A 19,879-nucleotide genomic window follows, 5' to 3' on the forward strand; every position below is an offset into this window, starting at 1 on the left:
CATGATATCTAAAAAATAAAATTAAGGAGTGAAAGAGAAACATATTTGGAGAAGGAGAAAGCAAAAGAGATAATGGAATAAATTATTTCACATAAGAGAAGCAAGAAAAATGTTTCACAATGGAGGGGAACAGGCAGGAGGTGAGAAGGAATGAGTGAACCTTACTCTCATCAGATTTGACTTAAGGAGGGAATACTACACAATCATTTGGGTATCTTACCCTACATGAAATGCAGGATAAGTGGATGGAGGCGGGGGTGGGGGGGGTTGATGATAGAAAAAAGGGTAGATTGGGAGAGGAGGTATTCAGAAGGAGAAATTTCTGGAAAGGGACAGGGGCAAAGAAGAAATTAGAATAACGGGGATTGTGATAGCATGGAGGGAAATATAGTCTTTCACAACATAACTACACATGTACAACCTATGCTAAATTGTTTGTATTCTCATTGAGGGTGGGTGGGGAGAGAAGAAGGGAGACAATTTGGAATTCAAGTTTTAAAAACAAATGTTAAAAATTGTTTTACATGCAACTGGGAAATAAGACATACAGGTAATGGGGTATAGAAATATATATTGTCCTACAAGAAAGTAAGAGGGCTGGACATAGGAGAAGGGGAGATAGAAAGGAGAGCAGACTGGGGGGAGGGTAATCAGAATGCATGCCATCTTGGGATTGGGGGAAGGGGAGAGATGGGGAGAAAATTTGGAACTCAAAATCTTCTGGAAATGAATGCTGAAAACTAAAAAGAAATAAACAAACAAAAAGGAGGGTGAAATGATTCCTTAAAAACTGAAATTGGGCAAGTGGAAAATAACGATTCTATGAGACTTCACAAAACAATTAAACAAAGTCCAAATAAAGAAAAAGCAGAAGAAAATGAGAACTAATTCATCAGATAAAGAACCAACCTAGAAAAGAGATTGAGGGGAGATAATCTAAGCATTGAGGGGCTAACCAAAAGCCATTATCAAAGAAAGAGTATACATGACATATTTCAAGCAACTATAAAGGAATCTGCCACAATGTCCTCAGAATCACAGGGTAAAATACCACCTGAAAGACATTCCAAAATGAAAACTCTCAATCACATTATAACCAAATTCCAGATCTCTCAGGACAAGTTAAAAATATTGCAGGCATCCAGAAAAAAAACAACAACATTCAAATACTGTGGAGCCACAGCCAGGTTCACAAAAGATTTAGCAGTTACCACAATAAAGAAGCAGAAGGCAAAGGAGGTCGGATTATAACCAAGAATATCATGCCCAGCAAACTTGAGATAATCCTTCAAGGGAATAAAACATTGATACTAAATGAAACAGAGGAATTTCAAGCATTCTAAGTGAAAAGACCAAAGCTGACTAGAAATATTACTTTTCAAACACAAGACTCAAGAGAAGCCTTAAAAGGTAACTAAATGCAAAGTCACAAGGAAGCTAATAAGGTTAAAATGCTTATATTCCTAAATGAGAAGATGAGACTTAAGAACTTCATCATTATTAACTCAGTTAGAAGGACTGTACATAAACAAGGGGCATGGGTTTGAGTTGACTGTGTTGGGATGATGTCAAAAAATAATGGAAGGGTGAGAAACAAAGATGCACTGGAAGAAAAAGGAAGGAAAAGAGAAATGGGGAAATTTTATTTTTCCAAAATAAAAGAGGCATATAAGAAAGAGCATTTATATTGGGAGAGAAATAGGGGTGAGTGGGCAATGTTTGAACTTCACTTTCATCTGAACTGGTTAAAAGATGGAACAATATGTATAAATATAGATATCCCCACACTTAGTTACATATGTATATATAGATATACATATACAGTCAGTTGTGTATAGAAATCTATCAGACTGAACAGGGAAGTAAAAAGTAACGGATCTAACATACAGTGGGGAGAAGAAATAAGACCAGATTCAGGGAAGCAATGATCAGAAGCAAAATGGAATTTTGAGGAGGGACAGAATAAATGATGGAGGGGAGGGAGGGAGGGAGAATGAACATGCACATTCTTAAAGGAAAAATTCGATTAGTTAATAGATGAAATAGAAAGCAAAGCTATAGGCCTGGGGGTTCTCAATTTATCCCTTTCAGAACTAGAAACATCTAACCATAAAATAAAGAAAGAATTTTAGGAGATGAATACAATTTTAGAAAAGTTAGAGATAATAGGCTTCTGAAGAAAAGAAAATGGGCAAAGAAGGGAGTATGCCTTTTTCTCAGCTATACATATCTTCATTAAAAAAATTACCGTACATTAGGGCATAGAAACCTCAGAAACAAATGCAGAAAAACAAATATTACGTGCATCTTTTTTGGACCATAATACAATAAAACTTACATTCAATAAAGCACCCTGGAAGCATATGTTAAAATTTTATTCATTCATTATTTCTAATTCACCTCGAGAGAGAGAATTGAAAAACTCATTTATTCATTCTAATTCTATAGAACAATCAATAATTTCATTAAATGTGGTAGATTGAGAAAACATACCAAAATGTATGAAATGCATCCAAAACCACACTTAGTGATGAAATGTGTGTGTTTATATATGTATATAATATATATATGCATCCAAAACCATACTTAGTGATGAAATGTGTGTGTTTATATATGTATATTATATATATACATATGTATATACAATATACATATATACATGGATGTAGGTGTGGGTGTGGGTAGGAGTGGGGATTGGGGGGTGTTGGAGTGGATGGGGTTGGTATGTGTGCTTACATCAACAAAAAAGAGAAGGAAAAGATCAGTCAATTAGTCATACAATTTAAAAACTTGAAAAAGAATGAAATAAAAATCCACAATTGAACACCAAAAAAATATTTAGATATCAAAGGAAAGAAAAATTTTAAATAAAAACCCATTAAAGTAATGAATAAAACCAGTAGATATTTTTATGGGGAAAATAGAGGAACTTTTTGGTTAATTTGAATTCTTGCAAAAGAAAAAAAAATTGTCAACATCAAAAATGTAAAAAGTTAATGCACTACGAAGGGAAATGAAATCAAACCAATTATTGGTAGATATTTTGCCCAGTTATATGCCAAAAATCTAACAAGTTAAATGAAATAGGTGAGCATTTATAAAAATATAAATTGCAAAGATTAACAGAAGAAGAAATCAAATGCTGAAATAACCCTATATTAGAAATAGAAATAGTACAAGCTATAAATGAGTTTCCTAAGAAAAAATTTCCTAGGGCTAGATGTATTTACAAGTGATTTCCACAAAACAAATAAAAAACAATTAATTCCAATACTATATAAACTTTTTGTGAGGAGGGAAGAGGTAAACTAGTTATCTTACCAAATTCTTACAATAACACAAACACCATTTTGATACCAAAAAGGGAGAGGCAACATAAAAGAAAGAAGACTACAGGTCAATTTTTTTAATGAATATCGATGCAAAAATCGTTTTTAAACAACAAGGAAATTACAACAATATGTCATTAAGATCATGAAATATGACCAGGTGGAATTTATATTAGGAATGGAGGGCTGGTTCAGTAGTAGGACAACTCTAGGCATAACTGATCATATCAGAAACAGAAACAACAACACTTATGTGATTACTTCAACAGATGGAGGAAAAGGCTTTTGACAAAATACAGTACTCATTCCAGAAAAGCCCAGGAAGTGCATGAATAATTAGAGTTTTTCTTAATATGATAATTAACATCTGTATGAAATAAGGAGAAAGCATCAGTGGTAATGGGGATGGATTATATGCCTTTCCAATAAGATCAGAGAATGTCCATTATCACCATTAATGTTCAGTATTGTACTAGGAATGAAAACAGAAGCAGTAAGGCAAAAAAATTGAAGGAATATGAATTGGCAATGAGGAAGCAAAACTATTACTCTTTGCAGATGAAATGATATTGTACTTAGAGAACCCTAGAGAATCAACTTAAGAAACTAGTTGAAGCATTAACAATTTTAAGAATGTTTTAAGGTATAAAATAAACCCATGTAAATTATAAGACATCCTCATATTATCAAGAAAACCAAACAGAGATAAAAGATAAGCTCCATTTAAATAAACTTCAAATAATATGAAATACTTGGGAGTCTATTTGCCAAGACACATCAAGAAACTATATGAATGCAATTACAAAACACTTTTACGTAAATAATAACAGATCTAAAGAATTTGAGAAATATTAAATGCTCATGTGTGACCTGACTCAATATAATAAAAATTATATTTCTATCTAAATTATTTTGCTTATTCAATGCCATGCCATTCAAACTATCAAAAATTTATAAAGCTAGAAAAAAATAACAAAATTCTTCTGGAAGAACAAATGATCAAGAATACCAAGGAAATCAATGATAAAAGGTATGAAGGAAGGACCAGATTTCAAACTATATTTCCAAATAGTAATCATAATAAATAATCAATAATTAATTTTATTAATAATGAATAAATAAATCATAATACATAATAACCACTCTATAAATGGAGAGGTTGATCAGATTAGGAACAGATTAGGTACATACTATGTGGAGGAAAATGGCCACCCTAATCTATTTCTGATACACCCAAAGATTCAAATTTTACTGGCAGGAATACACTATTTGACAAAAACTGCTGGGAAAAAGTAGAAAATAATCTGATAGAAACTAAAAATAGACCAATATTTCACACCAAATACCAAGCTAAGGTACATCAGTATGTGCTTTAGACATGAATAGTTATTGATGAAGCAAATTAGTAGAGCACTGGGGAAAAAAAATTCCCCATCAGATGTATGAACAAGGGAAGTAAGTATTATAATAAATGACAAAAGACAGCGAGAATTATGGGAGGCAAAGTGGACTCCAAGTATAGCGAAAAGTAGTAGAGAACTAGTTAACCACTTCTGTTAGCTGTTCTTTTATACATGACATCTCTCTATCTTGACTGAAAGGATATTATGAAAGCCTTTGTAAAACACTTTGATAAAATGTAGATATTATCACAGATGCTAATAGACTAAATTTGATAAGAATAAGAATAAATTTCTCTGCTTGACTTGAAAAAAACTCATCTAATAAAAGTACAGAAAGGGTTGGTCCACACTATCTATGAAAAGGCCAAGGATGTTTTAGTGTGTGCTAAGCTGAGTACCAGTAAATAGTGTGATGTGGCATTAAGAAAAGCTGTTGTGGCTTTTACGATGACTTAAGAGGAGTAAGGCCAAGAAAAGAGAAGCTTTTTGATCCTCTACTTCCTGTCCTTTGGAATACTGTATCACAGGTATTGTGTTCAATTTGGGACAGCACATTTATAATATAAAGAAATACTGACAAGATATAGGATGTCCAAGGAAAGGTGAGTACAATAGTCAATGTTAGAGGAAGGAAATAGAAGGGTTATCTTCAAATATTTGAAGTACTATTCAATGGAAGAATGATTAAATTTTTATCATCTTGGTCCCAAGAAACAATACTAGGGAAGGAATTATACGGAGAAAGATTCTGACTCATTGGGAAAATAGTCCTATGTTGGGATTGGAAGCTCAATTCCATGTGGACGGTCTCAGGCAGGTAAAAGTGGGACTTCTAAATCTTAGAGTCTTACGAGGCCCTCCATGAACAGCGGGGGTTCGAGAAGGTCAGACTGAGCTAGCTCGGCTAGCTCGGGTATTTCCGCCTCTCCCCGGGAGATACGTGATGGGTGGAGTCTCCCTGCCCTCGAGGTCGTCCCGGATTGGAGCACACCTAGTTACCTAACAGCACGGTATTGAGATGCAAACTGTGTGGCTGAAAGTTAAGTAGGATTGAGGAAGCCGGAAAGCTCTCTCTTAGCACGTGTGGAGCCAAAGAGGACAGTAGGGCTCCGCTTCTTTTCTTTCCTCTCTCCCCTCCCCCTCTCTCCCCGCTTGTACTTCTACTTCCAATCCCTTAAGCTTAGCCTCCTTAGGAAATCTCCCCCTCTTCCTCCTAAGGAAGACCCCCCTGCACTTGTAACCCAGACCCTGAAATAAAGCTCAACCCCTGTTCGACTCTGGAACGTCCTTTCTCTCATACGTTTATCCGGTTTGGCCAACCGAAGACCTGGGACAGGTAAGAAAGACTCGGGTAGCCCAATACAGGCCTCTAGGCTTGGCAGTCCTAACACACCTACTAAAAGCTAGAATGAATTGTTTCTGAGGTTGCAGTTTCCTAGTAGAGAAATTCAAAGAGAACTTGGATGACTAATTAGAGAAGATATTACAGTTTTGATTCATAAACTGTGTAGGGGTTGGAATAGTTGAAAGGATTCCTTAAAACTCCGGAATTCTACACCTTTAAGATTATGTTACTATTATGTAACCTATTGCTCAAAATGGAGGCCTGGAGTTTACATGAGCTGGGTTCAAACTTGAGGTGTTCCTCCCTTTTGACACCAGCTAAGATTTCCCTTGGGAACTTTGCATTTGGATCACATCTATACCTCTATTACTAAAGGAAAACAGCCATCAGGTTTCACGTGAGTATCAATGAAAACAATACATCAAATACAGGACAGACTTTACTTTACTCTACCAAATATATAAAACATACTGGTGAATACAAGTAGTCAAAACCATACTCCCTTACTCCACAGTGGGCCTCAATCCCCCCAAGCACCTTCATAGTCTTTCAGAATTATAGTACCAGGCTGGATAGAACTACTCCCAAAAGAGAAAGACCTAGGAGATGATGGTTGATCCTTTTCCTCCAATAAGCTGTTCTCCCAGAGACCTAAAAGTTACCCAGATATTAGTACTGCTCTCATTTCCCTTAAAGCACGTTAAAGATTGATCCCTTTCTGATATATGTCACAGAGAAATAACTCAAAGTACCAGTTGAAACCAAGGTCTCGGCTCTAAAGAATCACAAAATTTGAGAAACAGAACACAGGTATTTTCCAATTAGTGCGGTACATACGTGAAAGGAATTATAAAATACAAATATAAATAACTAAATAAATATAAAATGAATGTATAAAAATTATAAATATAAAATAACCAAGAACTGATCATTCAGCCTCTGCCTGAAGAACACCAAACAGGGGAACTGACAGCTGGTCCAGGAAGCTCGTGTTGTTGGCTTTGGATAGCTCTAGTTGTTGGGAAGTTGTCTGTGACATCAAGATTCAAGGGGAAGGTGGGGAGAGGCCAACGTGGCAGAGTTCAAGCAGCAACCCAGCTTCCAACATCCTCCTCCAAACAATTTGAAAACGACTCCTCAACTCCAATTTTGGAGGGACCCAGCTAACAAGGCGTCAGAATGAGATATTTGACCAAACTACGAAAACTTGGGAGATCAGGAGCAAAGGCAGCGACAACTTCAGGAGCTCTCATCCCAGAGAAAGGAAAGGGGTGAGACAATTAGTCAGAGAGATTTTACAGTGAACACTTTACTAGCACTGGGTACACATGGCACTGATTGGCAACTGTTTTACTCATGTACAGTTCTGGGTCACAGTTGCAGGGCAGAAAGGAGCACTTGTGGTCAGTTACAAAGGAGCAGGGTGACAGGTCGAAATCCCAAAGGAAAGACAAGCACTAGTACTTGTGGCTGCAGCACATCAAGGGACTGGTTACAGTTCCAGAGCCAAGCACTCACACTTGTAGCTACAAGGAAGCAAGGACCCTTCCTGGGTAAAGAACACAGCACAGATAAGAAGAGGAGTGAACACACTTCTCCCTAGACCACAACACCTTGGAAGCACCAAAAACTTGAAACCCCCCCAGAACTAGTTCTGAAAATAGCAGCATGAAAAAGCCTGAAGCTTGGGACAGTGCCTCCCCAAGCCCAGATCAGCAGAGTCCACCTTTAACACAAAGTTCAAAGTCAAGACATAGGTTGGAAAAATAATCAAACAACCATAAAAAAGAATTTAACCATAAAATCCTAGTATGGTGGTAGGGAAAAACAAGACACAACCCCAGATGAAGACAACAGTATGAAAACAACTATAAGCAAAGCCTTACACAAACATGCTAATTGGGCACAACCCTGACAAGAATTCCTCAGAGAGTTAAAAAAAGACATGAGTGTAGAGGAAAAATGGGAAAAGAAATTACAATGATGTAAGACAATTAGGAAAAGAGAATTAACAGCTTGGTAAGAAAAGCACAAAAAAATACTAAAGAAAATAACATATTAAAAAAATAGAATTGTCCAAATGGTAAAAGAGAAACAAAAATTCACCAAAGAAAAGACAATCTTAAAAAATACAATTGACCAAATGGAAAAAGAGGTACAAAACCTCACTGAAGAAAATGATTTCTTAAAAATTAGAATTGGCTCAGCGGAAGGCAATAACTCTGTGGTACATCAAGAAATGATTTTAAAAAGGTTTTTAAAAAAGGAAATATACAATAAAATGTGAAATATCTCATTGGAAAGGCAACTGGCATTAGAAAATTGACTGAGGAGAGATAATTTAAGAATTATCAGACTACCTGAAAGACATGATCAAAAAAGGAACTTAGACATCATATTTCAAGGCACTTTAGAGAAAAACTGCCATCATATATTAGATTCAGAAGGGAAAACAGAAGTTGAAAGAATACATTGATATGAAAGAGAACCCAAAAGGAAAACTTCCAGGAAGATTATAAATAAATTGCACAGCTTCCAGACCCAGAAGAAAATATTGCAAGCAGACAAAAAAAAAAAAATCCAATAATGTGGAGTCACAGGCAGGATAATGAAAAATTTAGGAACTACCACTTTGAAGGACCAGAGGGCTTAGAATATGATATTCCAGAAGACAAAGGAGCTAGGATTACAACCAAAAAATAATCTACCCAGAAAAACTGAGTATAATCTTTCAGGGGGAAAAAAAGGACACATTGAAATAGAGGACATTCAAACAGTTCTGATGAAAAGACCAGAGGTGAATAAGAAAATTGGCAAACATAAGACTCAAAAGAAGCATAGAAACATAAACATGACAGGGTAATTGTAAGATACTCAATAAAGTGAAACTGTTTACATTCCTAACTGGGAAAAAAATACTTGTGACTCCAAAGAACTTATCATTATTCAGACATTTTGAAGGATTATACCTAAATAGAGAGCATGAATGTGACTCAGTATATTAGGATGATCTCACAAAAATTAGAAAAAAAAATGTTAAGGGGGAAGAAAAAGGGATGCATTGGGAGAAGGGGAAAGGTAGAAGTAGCATAGGAACATTTTATTCACATTAAAGGGGTGTGCAAGGAAGAACTTTTATAGTGGAAGGGGAAATGGGGGCAATGGCAGGCAATGTTTGAATTTCACCCTTATTGGAAATGGTTCAATTGGATATAGAAATCTATCCAACCCAATAGGGAAATAAGAGTGAAAGGAAATAAGAGTTGGGGGGAGGGGGGCAGGTGTTGATAAAAAATAGGGCAACATGCAATTTATAGAAGCAAATAAATAAATTTAAATAAATATAGCAACCTCATATTTGACAAGTATAAAAACAAGATTTTGGAATAAGAATTTGTTATTTGCTGAAAAAAATAAAACTCTTGGGAATACAGTATGGTAGGGAATACAGGAAAGTAGTATGGTAGAAATTAGGCTTAAACCATTTACCAAGATAATGTAAAAATAAACACATGACCTAGATATAAAGAGAGATATTATAAGAAAACTTAAAGAACATGAAACATATTGCTTAACAGACTTGTAGATAGGTGAACATTTGATAAATAAACAGGGGATAAAGAGCAGACCAAGTTGTAAAATGGACAATTTCAATTACATTAAATTATAAAGGGGTTATATACACAAAACAAACATAGCCAAGATCAGAAGGAAGGAAGAAAATTTAAGAAAAACATTTTACAGCCCTTCATAAGTTGAAGTGAGCAGACCCAGGAGAATAATATACAACAACAGCAATATTATAAGAATAACAAACTATGAAAGATTTAGCTACTTTGATCAATCCAATGGTTCACCACCACTCCAAAGGACTCATGATATAAAATGCTGTCCACTTGCTGGTAGAGAACTCAGAGTGCAGACTGATGCAGATCTTTTCCTTTATTTTCTTCAAAACATAGCTAAGGAGGAGATCTGCTTTGCATAAGTATATATGTATATTGAGTATATTTTAAGTATTTATTATCTTCTCAAGATGTAAGGGAGGAGGCAAAGAGAGAGAATGCGGAACTGAAAATAAAGAAAAAAAAATTTAAAAGAATGTGGGAGAAAGATGGTGGAAATTACTTACTTTCCCAATTACCCCCACAAATAATGTAAAATAATGCCTCAAAGTGAACTTCAGAGTGGTAGAAATAATTAAATGTTGAAGTAAACAGTTATCCAACCTAAGACAATTCTGGAGGACTAGGAAAGACCTGACCTCCAGGCCTTGTGTTCTGGCCTGATTGAAGCAGAGATGCCTCTAGACAGATATCAACAAACCAACAAATAACAAGCCCTGAGGGCATCTGTGTAGGAGGCAACCTCAACTTCAAGAACTTTCACCCCACTGATAGTGTCAGGGTCAGCCCTGGGGGCATCTGTGTAGGAGGCAGCCTCAACTTCAAGAACTTTCACCCCACTGATAGAGTCAGGGTCAGCCCTGGGGGCATCTGTGTAGGAGGCAACCTCAACTTCAAGAACTTTCACCTCACTGATAGTGTCAGGGTCAAGTTGCTGAGCACAGAAAGATTGCCAGGCTCTCCACTGCCTGAGGCTGCACCTGGGGCCCATATGCACTGACCAGATGCAGGGCCAGGCAGCAGTTGTGAGCAGGAAGGAATAAATATACATTAATGAGTGTAGTTACAGAGAGTGGGACTTGATGGCTGTGGTCACTCACAGGACAGTGGAATCCCTGGTTCTAGTTCCAGGACAAAGGGTGAGATAAAGCTTGCAGCTGCTGAAAGGAACCACAGGGAGTAAGAGTACTTGTGATGACAGCATTGCTAAAAAAAATGCACGTTGTCTATACTTATAGACAATGGTATGAGCTGGAGAAGCACTGAGAATATCTGGTCTTGGATTATAAAACGTGGGAAGAACCGTAAAGTCAAAGGCCTCCAGACAGAGCTCAGAAAAACCTCAAGTCTGAGACATTAACCCCCACACCTCAGGACTAGTGCCTGACTCTGACACAAAGTTAACACCCAAAAAATAGGCCACTAGAAAACGGTTAAGCAAAGGACAAAGAATCAGGTCATAGAAGCTATTGTGGTGATAGGAAAGATAAAGGATCAAACTCAAAAGACAGGGAAGCCAAAATATCTACTTCTAAAGCTTCAAAGAAAAATGTAACGTGGTCACAAGCCCAAAAAAACTTCCTGGAAGAACTTTAAAAGGACTTTAAAAATCAGAGAGGTAGGGGATAATTAGAAGAAAAAAATGAGAAAAATCAAGATAATTATGGAAAGAAGGTCAACTAAGTGAAAAGGAGATCAAAAATATTAAAGAAAACACTTTTTAAATGTGAATTGGGCAAGGTGAAGCTATTGACTTCATAAGCTAATGACACCAAGAAATGATGCAACAAAATGAAAAGAATGAATAGAAGAAAATGTGAACTACCTCATCACAAAAACAACTCATGTGAAAAAGAGATAGAGGAGAGACAAGTTAAAAATTGTTGAAATCCCTAAAGTTTTGATGAAAAAGAGTTTAGACACTATACTTCAAGGAATTAAGAAGGAAAATTGCCATGAAGTTTCAAAATTAGAGGGTAAAATAGAAGTTGAAAAAAAATCCACTGATCACCATCTGAAAGTGATCCCAAAATTAAAGTTCAGAAGAACATTACAGTTTAGTTGTGAAGTCCCAAGTCAAGGAGAAAATACCACCAGGAAAAAAAACTTAAATACTGTGGAGCTCCAATCAGGATAAGACAAGATAGAGCAATTTCTATATTAAAAGACCAAAGGGCATGAAACATGATATTCCAAAGAGCAAAGGAGGTGGGTTTACAACCAAGAATTACTTAATGAACAAAACTAAGTGTAATCCTGCAAGGGAAAAATGGATTTTTAATGAATTAAAGTATGGTCAGGTAGTCTTGAAGAAAAGATCAGAGCTTAACAGAAAGTTTGACCTACAAGAATCAGAAGAAACATGGAAAGGTAAAGATAAAAGGCCAATTATAAGAAACTTGATAGGGTCAAACAGTTTACTTCTACATGAGAAAGTCATCTATAACTCTTAAAATTATCATTACTAGGATAGTTTCAAAGAGTATACATAGACAGAAGGCTTGAGGTTGAGTTGATTATGATGAGATGGCCCTAAAAAATAAAACTGGGTAAGAAGAGGTAACATGGAATAATTATCTCAAATAAAAAAGGTACAAATGGAGGAACTGTTACAGTGGAGGGTAGTAGGGGGTGGAGCACTAGGAGTGCTAAAAATCTTATTCACATCAGAACTGGGTTAAAGAGGGAATAATATACATTGAAAAGGGTATGAAATCTTAAGTTACAGGGAAATGAATGGGCAATGGAACAAAATAAGGGAGGGTCTATTAGAAGCAATATAGATGGGGGAATCAATGATCAGAAGTAACTTTAGACATTTGAGGTGTGCATAGTATGGTTATACATATGTGTGTGTGTGTGTATGTGTGTGTGTGTGTGTGTGTGTGAAATGGTGACCTTCTCTAACATAGAGTGAGGAGGGAGGGAGAAAGACAATTCAGAATTTAAAATGTAATTTTTTAAAAGAAAGAAGGTATAATGCTTGACAGCAGGGATTGGCTTATATTTCACTTTGTGTCTCAAATTCTATGTGCTTTGTCCATAGTAAGAGATTATTATATTCATTATTCATTCACTCATTTGATGGTGTTTACACCTTCCACACATGTGCATGTACAAGTGCATCCATGAACATGCACACACACTGCCCAAAAAAAGTCGTATTAAGAATTAATAGCTTGCACATGTGTATGTGTATATACATATACATATATATTGGTATATATATGTGTGCATATACATATAGTCAGCAACTATGTAGCACTTTGAGGTTTATGAAGTGTTATCCAGATGTTAAGTCATGTGATCCTTTCAACAACCTTATGAGGTAGGTTCTTTTCAACACGAGGGAGACAAAAAGAAATTAAATATGACTTGACCAAGGTCACAGACATAGGGAGGGTCTGAAGCAGGATTTGAATTCATGTCTTCCTGACTCCACACTCATCACTCTCTCCATTTGGCCACCTTTGTGCCTCCCTCTCTATATCTCTTCCTAGCTCTGTGTCTCTAGTCTATATCTTTCCTGCTTTCTGTCTCTGTTTCTCTCTCATGCTCACTGACTCGATGACACTCTATTTCCCTCTGTATGTTAGTGGGGCTCCATCTTGCTCTTTGTCTCTTGCCATCTCTGTCTTTCTATAAGTCCTGGCTCCACCAATATCTCATTTTGTGAGGTGAACAAGTCACTTTTCCTCTCAGGGACCCTGTACCATCAGGAGGTTGAAAGAGATCCATTGTCTGCCCCCGTGCCTCTTAACATGCCAGAAAGTTATTGGCAGGCTCTTTCTCAAACCAGACAAAAGACAGTTCTGCAGAATTTAAAGCTCTCCATCACTGTTGACTTTGGTATTCTTGCTACTCTCTCAATAAATGACTCAGTCTAACAGATATGCATACAAGCCTTCCAAGTAATGGTAAGCAGCTGTATTACTATTTGTCAAACATATGTCAAAGATGTTTCGATCAGAAAAATATAAGTTCATTTGGCAGTATCCCTGAAATCATTGTAACTTTTTGCCATCATGTGTTTTCTTAATCACTAGATATTCAAAGGACATACTATTGTGGGGCTTTTGAATCTCAGCTTTCGAATTCTCTGCCTGTATAAAACCTGAGCCAGCTGGCATACCCTCAGTGGGCCTCAGTATGTTATTCTAAAAACTAAGGAAGTTGGACTAAGGGTATTGGTTCAGAGCCTCTCTCTGTCTTTATTACATTTGTGATCTCAGGCGGGTCAGTAAGCCTCTCCAGGTCTCATTTTCCCCATCTTTAAATTCAGACAATGAGTCACCTATGACCTGAGGTCTCTTTCTTGGTGCTAAGGCCACTATCCTATGATTAGATGATCTCCAGTGAGCTTTCTAGCTCCTTGAGCCATCATTCTGTGCCTGAGTAAGGGAAGAGGAAGGACTCTTCCCTTCATGTGTCAGAACCATACTCTGATGTGTGAAAGACTCCAGCCTTTCTTTTTTCTTTTGTTGTTAAGAATTTAACAAACACAACCATTTTAAAAGATAGTGAGGAATGTATATGAAATTGTAAACTTGCAGTTTAAAAACTTAGGTTTTTAAATGTTATATGTCACATTTTTTTAATGTTTCATTCATTCCAAGCCTATCTCTCCAGACTACTTTCATGTTATTTCCCCTCATACACTGTACATTCTGGCCAACCTGACCTACTTCCCATTACCTATGCCTAGCATTCTACCTTCCAGCTTTGCGCAGGCTTTGCACAGACTGCTTGTCCTTGTGTCTGGGATATTTTTCCTCCTCACCTCTGTCTTTTAGAGGCTCAGCTCAAGGGCCAGCTCCTACTTAAAGCTTTTCTTGATTGAACTTTCCCTGCCCCCAGTTCTTAGTGCTTCCTCTTAAAAGATAACTTTGTGTTTGCTTTGTATGTACTTACCTTACTCCTCTCCCCTCCCTTGTCCTCCCCTATCCTCCCCTGTCCTCCCTTGTCCTTCCATCCTCTCCTCTGTCCTCTCTCAAAATCTTAACTCTACTACCCTCTGAAACTGGGACTCCAAGGGGAACCTGCCAAGGGCTCCTGGAAACCCCTAACTTTAGAGTGATTATCAATAGTAACTGTTGCTGTTTTCCACCCAGCCTCATGTCTTTGTTTTTCTTGACCTCATTAAAGGGTCCATGCCCTGGTTACTTCTTCAACAAGCCTATTCAATAATTGGGTGTTGCCTCACCCTAAGTGAGTACCTGCAAAGACCTTGACCTAAAGGGTGCAAGGGCTCTCAGTGCATCCTGGACCATCTCCAGTCATCCTAAGAATATCAGGTCACTAGATTCAGATGGTTCTGCAGGAAAAGGGAGGCTAGTGACCTGCACAGCCCTCCCTCACTCAAAACAAAGTCAAGTGCAAGTCATGTCATCATTTCCTTGATGGTATGGTCTTCTTTGGCAACAAAGGATGAACATGACGATCTTATTGTGGGGCTTGATGTTGTCTTTCAAAACCTATTGAAAAGGTGAGAAAACCACCAAAATAGAAGGAAAGGAGGAGGAAAGGGGAACATCTGCGATAATCTGCCCTCCTTCCCCTCCTATGATATGCTCCACTCCCACAACAGCAAATACAAGTCCTGATTTGGAGACAGGAGCTGCATGCCTATGTACAAGCAAATGTTAAACACAGAGATTTAGTTCCTTTTTCCAGACTCCCTCTCTTTCCCAGAAGGGGCAGGAGAAGACATGGCATCAGAGGAAATAAATGAACCTGCTTTGACAAGCCCAGCTGAGCAAGAAGGGACCAAAGATTGACTTTCTTGGATCAAGGGGAGCCCAGCAAAGCACCGCAGAACCACTCATAAATGAATCTCCCATAGAAAAACTTTAAAGGTGTGGGCCCTGGTGTAGTGGAGAAAGGAAAATGGAAGAGAGAATGCACTGATACTCTAATTGGGGGGCAGCTAGGTGCCCCAGTGCCTCCTGAAGCATATGTTTGCCTGAAAGTCTTGAAGCCTGTGACCCCGGATCCTTGAACCAGTCAATCCCCTAAACCTTCTGATCTCCCTCATTCCTTGATTAATCTGACTCCAACAAAACTCCATTCTCTGTCTTTTTTTCTTTTTCTCTGCTTTTTGCTACCTATTCATCTCCCTCTTTGTCTTCTTTCTGTATTTCTTTCCCTTTCTGCTAATGTTTTCTCTCTCTCTGCCTCTCATTCTCTCTCCCCACCTCATCCCACATCACCTCACACACAACCTTCTCCCAATTCCATTTTTGTCTCATATCTCTCCTCTTTCTGTTTGCATAGCTATCATACCAGGCTCCCAACCTATGGGTCTCTCCCCTTTGTTCTATCTTCTTGGCTTTTTTTCTCACTTTTTCCCTGAAGCACAGACTCTTTCACTATTGCCTGTGTCTCCCTAACACACAGCACTGTGCCTGGCACACAGCAGGTGCCTCAAAAATGCTGAATGATTAACTGTGCCTCCTTTGTTCTCTTTCTGCTCCTTTGTCTCTCTTACATTGAATCCTGGCTCCACTACTAATGCAACCTAAGTCCCTTTTCTTCTCTGTGACTTGGTTTCCCCATTGTCACAATGAACAGATTGGCCCAGATTGGCCCTAAATTCCCTCTTAGAAGTCCCTTTCACTCCTCCCGTGGCTCGCTTAGTCGCAACTCCATCCTCTTTTTGTTTCTCCCCTTCCTCAGAATACTTGCAACCCTTCACTCCACACCAACCTTGGTCTCCAGGTCTCTCAGATGAGGGGGCTTATCCAAGCCCCTCTGTCTTCAGAGATTCTGCTGCAGTAACCTTCTACAGAATCAAAGTTTCCTCTTCCTGGAGACTGAAGTTCACAACACTGGGGAGACTTTATAAAGATGAGGCAGGCTACAAGAAAAACAGGAAGTGAAAGCATTTTCACAAAAACAGAAGGGAATATTAATAGACATTTACAGAAAACAAAAGGAGGAAAGAGGACTTGCCCTTCAACCACTCAAATTATATCCTAAAGTGCTAATTAGCCTGACTTTGGAATACCATAAAATTTTTTTTAAAAGATCAAAGAAAGGTAGTCCAGATTTAGAGCCAAGGGCATGCAGCTCTAATAATAATTTTTTTTTTAATTTTTAACAGATCAGTGAATCAATTTCTATAGAGCGTCCCTCCATCAATAATGAACTACTTCTAATCTGCAACTTTTGTTCATGCAGAGTTGCCCTGGGAAACTGAGAGATTAAAGGAATTGTGTAAGGTAATACAGACAGTTTGTATCTTAGACAGAACTTGAACTATGATCTAGGATCTTCAGCTGGCTCTCCTTCTACTGCACTTCAATAGTTCCCATATGTATAATGATTGTGTGCAAGGTGACAACTACCAAATCTATATTTCCAGCCTTAGTCTTGCTTCTGATCTCCCACGCCCACATCATGAACTGCCTACTGCTCATTTAGAATTTGATGTCTCATACATATTTCAAACAGCATTTTTAAAACTGCTCTCATTATCCTACTCCCAAACTCTCCCTTCTTTTAGATGGGGTGCTTGGATGTCTGTGCTTAGACCCCAATTCTAAAATCACATACCTCTCTAAAAATCACATTTCTCCCCAGCCTCAGATCATTATCCCATGCTAAGGAAAATACAATATTATTCATTTTTATTATGAGAAATCTTCACAACGTCCTCATTTCACTCAGCCCCTAGCCAATGGCAGACTTATGCTGACCTACAGCAGGTGATAAGGGAACTGGATATGAAGGATGCTATCTATAATTTGAATACCAGAGACCCTGATGAGGAGATTTTTGCAGCAGGTATGAGGCACCTACAGCTTTAGATAACATCCTCTCAACATTTTGGGCCCTTAATAGCTATATTAGCCCTGTATGAGGGATGATCCATTAATGTGGTGACCCACACTATTGTGGATCTAAGGGAGGCTAAAAACACAGAGCAAAAAGGGAGTACAAAGTGAAGTTGCCAAGGAAAATAAAGGGCAAAAAGCCTAGAAGAGATGTGTCAGAGTTATCCACAATCAAATGTTGGCTGACCTGACAGAGGCTGGGGCAGACAGGAAAAATTTAGTTGGGTGGACAAATAAAGTGTTGTTGGAACTGTGGCAACAGTTGAAACCTGAAGAGAGGTTCAAGCCATTGTATAAAAAGTACCCTGAGATGCTAGTCCATAAGGGTTCAGGATCAAGAGTGAGGGCAGTGTCATTGCAGGATTTCATGAAGAACTAGGTTCCTGCCCAAGACAACTCTCACCAATAGGAAGACTGGCTTCTTCATTTTCAACTGAGGGGAAGGTCAAGGGATCTGTCTTTCAGGACCAGGTGGGACCAGGGGCCTTAAGTTGAACTCCAATTTCTTGGTCCCCAAAAAATGCACAAAGCGTGTTAGCACTGGTTGATTCTGGGTCAGAATGTTCTTTGGTGTACGGTAACCCTGACCAGTTTCCTGGGAAGACCGCTGTGATACATAGATATGGGGGACATGCAATTTGGGTTAAGAAAGCAGCTATTCCACTGGGAATAGGAAGGTTGCACCTAAAGAATATGAGACATATGTCTCCCCTATTCCTGACTACATCCTAGGTATTGATAATATTTAATATCATTTTTGGACTTTTAATGAGGGCCAAAGTCTGAAATAATCAATCAGACTGCTTTGCTTTGATCTAAAAATGCTCTTTTCTGTGTCAGCAATTTCAAAAACCTGTTTATTACAGGATACCTGCACAGTAGATACCCGAAGTGCATGTTCCTTTAAGAACTAACCACTCCCTAATCCCACCCCAAAACACCTAGTTAGCTTATTTGGCACATGCTTTATTGTGGAATATCCTATATAAACTTTATCTATACCCCTGTAAGGTTGCAGGTTCCCTAAGAACTCTTGCCTGCTGAAAAGTGTAGCAGATCTTTACCTTGACCTGAACAATGCTTGAGTCTGCGAATTCCTTCCAGGGGACCTGCCCCTCCTACCCTGGTCTTTGTAGGTGTATCACCACCCCCACCCCCCCACCCCAGCCCTCATTACTCTGCTTAGTGGAACTTGCTGTTTGAGGTAAAAATTCAAAGAACTATAACTGATTTTGAGTTGTCAGATCATAATAATTCAATTCATCCGTAATCAATAGTCAATAATGCACCATCTGAAAGAAATGCCACAAGCTACTCAGAAAGAATGTGACTCAGGTAGATGTCTGCCTATGGGAAAATCTGAGAGGACAATTTTAGCCTCAGGCTAAAATGAGATCCTCCTGGCTCAGTTTCCTCATTGTGTTCCTTTAAAAAGAAATATTGGGCAGAGCCAAGATGGCGGAATAGAAAGATGCACATACGCTACCTCTGAACCCACAGCCCATAAAATATCTGTAAAACAGATTCTGGAGCAACAAATTCTGGAGCAGCAGAAGCCACAGAACAATGGAGAGGATGAGATTTCTGTTCCAGACAGACCTGACGCAAAAGGTCCGTCACGCCCTGGACGAAGAGCACACCCCAGCCCTGCTGTGGCTGCGGGGCACCAAGAGGAGCAGATTCGAGCAGGCTTCAGGCATGGAATCTCCAGCGGCCGCACGGGTCCCTCCATTCACAGGCGCCAGGCATGAGTGAGAGAGTCTTTTTGGGTGGCCAACGGGGGAGTGGGGTGTCCCCGTGGCTCGGGCCCCCTCAGGAGGCAGCAGCGGAGACGAGAGCAGACAGGGGCTCCCCAAGCAGGCAGGAGCCCAGATCCATTGTTGAAGGTCTCTGCATAAACCCCCTGAGGGAACTGAGCCCCTGAGGTGGCCCTGCCCCCACCTGAGCACCTGAACTTGATCTCACACTGAATAGCAGCCCCGCCCCAGCCCAAAGCCCTGAGGCTGGGAAGCAGCATTTGAATCTCAGACCCCAAGCACTGGCTGGGAGGATCTGGAGGCCAAGTGGGTATGAAGAGATTATTCAGAAGTCAAGTCACTGGCTGGGAAAATGCCCAGAAAAGGGAAAAAAAAATAAGACTTTAGAAGGTTACTTTCTTGGTGAATAGGTATTCCCTCCCTTCCTTTCTGATGAGGAAGAATAATGGTTACCATCATGCAAAGACACAGAAGTCAAGGCTTCTGTATCCCAGCCCACTCAATGGGCTCAGGCCATGGAAGAGCTCAAAAAGGATTTTGAAAATCAAGTTAGAGAGGTGGAGGAAAAACTTGGAAAAGAAATA

General features: G+C 38.7%; 1 protein-coding gene across 1 annotated transcript in view; it reads right to left on the bottom strand.

Annotated features, from left to right (window-relative positions):
* LOC140504779 (interferon-induced very large GTPase 1-like) overlaps nt 1–16,537 on the bottom strand; it is a 32,967-nt gene extending 16,430 nt beyond the window's left edge. Inside the window, exon 1 of the mRNA XM_072610108.1 lies at nt 16,409–16,537. The gene's annotated coding sequence lies outside the window, so the exon portion shown is untranslated. The remainder of the gene's footprint in view (nt 1–16,408) is intronic.
* Nucleotides 16,538–19,879: the final 3,342 nt, after the last annotated feature.

The sequence above is a fragment of the Notamacropus eugenii genome, chromosome 5 (assembly GCF_028372415.1).
Source record: "Notamacropus eugenii isolate mMacEug1 chromosome 5, mMacEug1.pri_v2, whole genome shotgun sequence".
Lineage (NCBI taxonomy): Eukaryota > Metazoa > Chordata > Mammalia > Diprotodontia > Macropodidae > Notamacropus > Notamacropus eugenii.